Raw genomic sequence first — 7,147 nt, 5'->3', positions numbered from 1 at the left:
CACTCTCCCCCGCACTCCCCAGGCCCATAAAGTTCTGTTTCTGAAGTTGGAAGGTGGCGCCTTCCTCACTTGGCCTCAAATAGGAGTCCACAACACAGGGACTTAGAACTTTGAGACTCGGCCATCAACCTGAGCGTCCGGCTCGTCAGGGGCGCACTAAAAGCCAGGCCCAAGACACCGGTTGTCATGGGAACCGGGGCGCTGGTCTCCCCGGCGACCTCGTCCCTTGGGAGGGGGCGGGACTCGACGCCAGGCGGGCCAATGAGGTGGAGTGGAACGCAGGGTCCAAGACGCGCTGTCCTCCCAGAGCCCGGGAAGAGTTGAGTGACAGGGCGAGGGGGCGGGGGCGGCGCTGCCGCCCGAGGAGGAGCCGGAGTGGTGCGAGCAGCTCCGGCGGCCCCGCTGCGGCGAGGGTGACACACCATGAGCCCGGTCCCTCGAAATCCCAGTGGTGCTGGCGAGCAGCTCTCCCTAGCTCTTCGGTCGGCCCCAACCTCCTCGGCTGCGCTCCGAGTCGGCGGCCGGAGTTGAGACTTGTGGCGGAGTTGTGGAAGGGGCGCCGAGCACAGTAGGGCAGCGGTCAGGCAGTCAGTCGGCGGGGGTCGCCGGCCGAGGGGTGTTTGTTTCTGAGGCGTGGAGGAGGAGATGCTGCTTCTCTTCGCCCCCTCCCCAGGTTCCTTCTCCAGCTCGGTCAGCCCACGCCCGCAGCCGCTCGGGGGACAAGAGGTGGTGGCTCTCGGCGCCCGTGGCGGCTGCCGGCCGCCCTCCTGCACACCGCGTCCCTGCAGCCTCGCGCCCCAGTAGCAGGACCCGGGCTCCCCACGAGCCGGTAAGGACGAGGCGGCCCTGGGCTCGGGACTGGAGGTGCACGAGGGTCACAGTCCCCCGCCCCGGTTCTCTTCCTCCCCTCTCCGCTTTGGCGCCAGCCCCTAAACCCAACTCTTGGCCCTGGTGGAAGGAACTTTAATTTGGTTTTGGTGGGGGGGGCTGGGGGGGTTGTAGAGTGGGGGTGGGGTGACCGAGGTGGGGAAGGACAAACCAAATTTCGTCTAGGCAGATCCATCCTTTGCGCGGAAGGCCGGATTCCTGGGAACCTAAGCCCAGAGGGGGAGTGAGAGGTTGTGGGGTGATAGGGAGTGACATGGCCCCATCGTGCTTGTACAGACAGCGCTGCGCTGTGCGTGCTGAGGGACGGGCTCCCGGAATCTGTTTCTCATTTCTGTAAATGATTGTGGGGATGGTGTGGTTAGAGGCCGCTCAGAAGAATGTGTATGTGAAAGGGCTCAGAGAAAAGGGGGGGGTGGAGATGGGGGAAGGGGGAGGAGGCAGAGAGAGACACTGCCTGATCCAAGCTCTGCTTTTTGCTTTTTTTCGTCTTGCTCGAGTGCAAACTTACCCCCACCTCTTTGCTCATTAGATGATACTGTAAGTGCAGAAAACTGGCAAGTTAAAGTTGAACCAAAGTCCGGAGCATTCCTAGGAAGTTTAACTTCCCTCTGCCGTGAATCTATTGGAGAAGGGAGAATGGGACACACATTATCACAGAGCGATTTACAGCAGTAGTAGTTTTCATTGGCCTTACAGGTCTATGATCGACACCTCCACACTCTTCCAACTAATCTCTTAGACAGCCTTGTGTCATTTTCGTTTAATTGCATCTTTGCAACAACAAACGCAGTGACTTCATAGGGAGCTGCCTGGAGCTGAGTTTACCTCTCAGAAAATGGGGCAATCGGGTTTGTTTTCAAGGCGGGACCTAAACAAAAATGTGGGACACCTGATATGTGGGTTGAAGGACGCTGGGAATTAATTAGCAAGATTTAAAATTTTATGTCTATAGAGTTTATTAAAGGGTGGGAAAAATAAAGTTGCTGTGTTATGAAATAGGCGTAGGTATCTTCCCAGATTCTTGACGGCTGGATTGGCAGGATGAAGGTGAAAACTCGCTTCATTCTTATTGGCAGGTTGTACTAGGGCTGTGGTACAAATGATTTCTTGATTAACTATCACTTGAAGCACTTTTTTACTAAGTTCATGCATATATTAGTGAACTCATACGGAGAACTGCCTTTCATCCGATGCTGTTTATTACAGTATTTTTCATAACACTTTGTTCTAACTTTAGTGTTCTAGAGACTTTGTGGGAGTATGTGTGGGGAGGGGGAAGATGGAAGTCTGAATTTAAAAACAGAGAAACATTTATTGTTAGTTATTAAGAAAAAGGACTACTTTTATAGTGTCTTTCACTTTTACCTTTAGAGAATTATGACTTCCTTTACTATTATTTAGGTTTATCTTTTAATTTACATTTTTCCCACCAAAATTTTTACTAGCACGTGAAGCCTGCTTTTTGCAGGATGATTACCAGCATCCAAAAATATAAATGGCTTGTTAAACTAACGCACACACTATCTTTTTTTTTAAGGTGCCTCTTAAATTCAAGAGTTCAATGTGAGAGAATTGGCTAATCAGTTGTTTGGGGGCAGATGCTATGTAGGTTTTTTGGGCGGGGAGAGGCATTAACTGGTTTTTGTTTTTTACATTGTTGGGGATCAAACCCAGGACCTTGTGCATACTTGAGAAGTGCTTTACCACTAAGCTACATCCCCAGCCCTTAGTGTTCATCTTTAAATGAATGAAATTTATTCTTGATTTAAGAAAAACAGTCCTGAATTCAAATCCCATTCCCAACAAAACAAAAGAAAACAGGTCTTGCTTTGTTCCCCTCTTTAATAGGTTAAGGATTAGATGAGGGAACATTGTAGCTTCTTCTGTATCAATTGGATGTGTATTTTTCCAGCTCATCTTCTTGACTAACTCCAAAAGTGCTGGAGAAAAGAACTAAAAGGAGTAAGCTAAAGTAGGTTTTCTTCTTTCTTTCCTTTGTCCTCTTCTTCTGACAGTGTGCAGTTTTAAAATAAATTACAAAACACAGTGCAATCAGTTAATACCCTTTGAAATAAAAAAGAAACACAACCATCTTCCAAGCTAGTGCATTTAGACGTTACTGCTTGTCAACATATTCTTATTTTGGAATTCAATTTGGGAAGAGTTTGTGCCATTAATTAGAATAGCAAGCTCTCCTATCAAGCCTTTGATATAACCAAGTGTGACTTATTTGAGTTAATGTCATTTTAAAAGGTAGGGCACTAAGAAAGGAGGAAGAAACTGGGTTCCAAGGTAGATCAATTGCTGATAGGACGTATGGAACACTGTTGCTTTGAATCCCCATTTTTTTCTAAAAAAATCTTAATTTGAAAATTAAGATGGGTCAGACAACACAGGAACTGGACTTTTTTTCCCTCTTACTTTTATTTTTATTATTTTTACATTATACATTGTTTGGGCCACCTCAACCCTCCTCGCCACCACCCTGCCCCCTTCCAGGAAGAACCTGTTCTGCCCTCTTGTTGAAGAGAAAACATAGGCAATAATAAGAAAGACATAGCGTTTTTGCTAGTTTGGGATAAAGATAGCTATACAGAGAGATTCCTAGCATTGCTTCCATGCACATGTATATTGCAACCCACATTGATTCATCTCTGCCAGACCTCTTCACGACTTCCTGGTCCCCTTCCCATAGTGGCCTCTGCCAGTTTAAGATTGCTATATTCACTCCTATACAGTGCACATCAACTGCATTCAAGTTTTAGGTTTCCTTCCTTTCCATATTCCTCTTGTGTGTTCTTCCCTTATGTGTGACCTATGTCCAATATGTTTTTTTCCATGTCCGATAGTATTATTGCATTTGTTTTGTGTCTATAATCCACATATGGGGGAGAAAGTGTGATTTTTGGCCTTCTGAGCCTGGCTGACTCCGCTTAAGATAGGAACTGGATTTTTAAAAGAGTTCCTAATGAGTAAGTTAACATATAACTCTTAATGGACTAAGTTAAAGTTATAAATTTCATACTCATTGCAAATATGGCATATCAAAACTGCTTTGGTAGGAAAAGGAGTTCCAATAATCCTTTAAGGGTTTGGAGAAAGATGAAAAAAAAAAAAAATCTTTACTATCTTTCTATTCTGGTTTCCTGAATAAGCATCCTGTTCTTTTCAAACCTCTTCCCAAATGTGTGATTATTACTAATAGTTTGTGAAGTAGTAGAATATCAATTGTTTATTTCTTATGATAAAAAAAATAGCAATTCCTAAGATATTTAGTCTAGAGGCTAGTGTATATTTTATCATAAGTTTAAAGTGTTTCTGCAGAGTTTGCTATCTGATGCATAGGAATTTTAAGAGCAGGGTCTGGTTCCAGCACTGTTTAAATGTGTTTGCTTTATCCTGTGTTCCACCATTGGGTTGTACTTTTACTATTTTGTTTTGTTTTTACTCTGGAAAAGTGTAAAAATTTTTTGAAACAAGTCACCTCCAAGGGAATCTTTCTGTATTGAAGAGTGTTAAGGACTTAATTGTGTGACAAGGCATCCAAATCCTAGAGACCTTTAAGTTTACTTTTCTCATTTGTAAGTAATTGAATAATGTCTTCCTCCAAGGTATTTTGGGGATGAAATTAAATAATACATGCAAATTAGCAATGCAAATTGACATTAGCTGATTTCCTTCCTCGTTAATCTCTTTTACAAAATTAAATAACATTCAATAATTATAAAAACTTATGACTGTCTACCCAAGTCATTCCTGAATGTCTAGAATGTGTAACTTATATTTAGCATAGGAAATTTTGACTTGAATTTGGATTGTCAGAAGGTCAACTAAGAAATGTCTTTGTCTGCATATAATATCTATGCTTAACAAATAGTTTCTAGTTTTCTGGCTTAGTGGTAACCATTTCTGGCTGTACCTTTAGAGTCACCTAGAAAGCTTTCAATAATTTTCATTCTCAGGCATCAATCCGGACCATTTAAACAAGAATCTTTAGGGATGAGATCCAGGAATCCACCTTTTTAGAAGCTCCTTAAGAAAGTACAACATAGAGCCAACTTGGAAGCCAATATTCTAGACCCTGCTAGGAGAGGAGTATAGAAAATTTGTTTCCCACAAATGCATCAACATTCTTGTTCTGTATTTTAATCTTTTCTTCTTTATAAAGCACAAGATTCTATTTATTTATTTATTTATTTATTTATCTATTTATTATGCTACTGGGGTATGAACTCAGGACCTACCCCTTGAGCCACTCCACCAGCCCTTTTTGTGTTGGGTATTTTTGAGATGGGGTCTCTCAAACTATTTGCCTGGGCTGGCTTCAAACCACAGTCCTCCTGCTGTCTGTCTCCTGAGTAGTTAGGATTACAAACGTGAGCCACTGGTGCCTAGTAAGATATTTTTTTTAAATCCAGAAGTATCTATATACAATTAATTTACACAACTTTTTACTATTTAAGTGAGAATTTGGGGTGCAGATATTTCTCTCCAGTTCTCTAGATTTGTATTTTCCAATGTAATATCCCTAGCCCTGTTGTGTGGCTTTTTAAATTTATATTTTACTTAATTACAGTTAGATACTTGAAAATAAATTCCCTATTCCCACTAGCCACTTTTCTAGTGCTCAATAGCAGCTTGCATTCAGAACATTGGGTGTTATTCCCAGAAAAAGTCTTTTTCTTTTTTTTGAGGGGTACTGGGATTATAGGTATGTACCATAACATCTGACTCCATATTTGTGTCTTAATGCTTCTCCCCTTGGTTTCTAATATGGTCCATGGAATAAAAATGAAACATTCTTGTTGAATAACTAGGTTAGAATGATTATATAGCCAGAAATTATAGCAAGTATACTGAAAGTTGTATTTTGTTTTATCTTTTTAAAATAGTCTGCAGCTTTTTTACAATAAGAGAATTCTTTTAAGAAATTTACTTTTTCATGATTTTAAAAAGGGGACTATTTCATGGGAGAACAGGAGAGAAGAGGATGATGGCCAGTAAATATGATGGAAGTAATAAAAATATGTATATATATACATATATATTTGAAAATAGCATACTAAAACCTTTAAAAAGGAGGGGAAGGTAGGAGGGTTAAGAAAGAGTAATAGAGGGGTTGAATTAGACCAAAATACATTGTATGCATGTGTGGAAATAAAAATTAAATCCCACTGTACAATTACAATTAATTGATGCTAAAAACCGAAGTTTAGTATCTTTTAGCCCTATGTGTTACTCTTGCTTCTTCTAGGAAAGAGTAATTTTTACAATATTTAAAATACTTGGGGATGACTCATTATTTAGTGTAGTTAAATATTTCTTCTGAAAAATAATGCAGTTAAGTTTTTGAAAGAAGGAAATAATCAGTATCTTGGAACAGGAATTTCAGTTTTGAATAACAGTTTAATTTCCCTCTTTCATTGTGTCTTTCACTTTCCTGACTTCATCTGATATGTACTTTCATAGAATTATTTGAACATAATATTAATTAAATTCATTCTAAACACAATTCATTCATAAATGAATTCATTCGTTTAATTTTATTCTGATGATGTTTTCCATGCCTAATTCCAAGGAATTAATTTATACCAATAATTCATATGTAAAATATCTCAGTCTTCTAAGTACTGCATGAAAATTTATCAAAGCAGAAAAGTATCTTTTTAACGATACTTTTAAAAGCTGGAATAAGCTGGGCACCTGTGATTCCTGACTATACCCCTAGCTACTTAGGAAACTGAGATTGGGAGGATTGTGGTTTGAGGCCAGCCTGAGCAAATAGTTTACAAGACATCTCCAAAATAACCAGAGCAAAATGGACTGAGCTGTGGCTCAAATGTTAGTGTCTGCTTTACAAGTATAAAGCCCTGGGTTCAAATTTTGATTCCACACATACAAAAAAATGACCTATATTCTTTTCAAAATCTGAAAAATTAAAACCATCAATACAATAAATATAATGGAATGTTAGTTCAGGAATCCTTAGTTATCAAATCTAAACTAGATAGAAGTGTCTATTATTCAGTTGCGTGTAGTTGGAGCTTTGAAACTGGCCCTACTTTAAGGAGTATAGGAATGAAAAACAGTGTTTGTTACTATGTAGTTACCCAGCAATACCTTAAATGCAATTTAACTCAACTCAACATATTCTCCTATGTTCATAGCTTATAGCATATAATTCTTAGAGTCAAAATGAAAAATCTAGAATATATTATTCTTTAATATTAAGATTTAGCAAAAATGTCCTTCAATTTTT

General features: G+C 40.2%; 1 protein-coding gene across 12 annotated transcripts in view; it reads left to right on the top strand.

Annotated features, from left to right (window-relative positions):
* The first annotated feature begins 382 nt into the window (after positions 1-382).
* Positions 383-7,147, top strand: part of Ptpn13 (protein tyrosine phosphatase non-receptor type 13) — a 198,664-nt gene continuing 191,899 nt past the window's right edge. For 10 of the 12 annotated variants that reach the window (XM_074041824.1, XM_074041827.1, XM_074041825.1 and 7 more), the window contains exon 1: positions 383-829. The gene's annotated coding sequence lies outside the window, so the exon portion shown is untranslated. The remainder of the gene's footprint in view (positions 830-7,147) is intronic. The other 2 variants (XM_074041826.1, XM_074041819.1) reach the window with 1 other exon arrangement.

The sequence above is a fragment of the Castor canadensis genome, chromosome 9 (assembly GCF_047511655.1).
Source record: "Castor canadensis chromosome 9, mCasCan1.hap1v2, whole genome shotgun sequence".
Lineage (NCBI taxonomy): Eukaryota > Metazoa > Chordata > Mammalia > Rodentia > Castoridae > Castor > Castor canadensis.
This window is presented reverse-complemented; position numbering and strand designations above follow the sequence as displayed.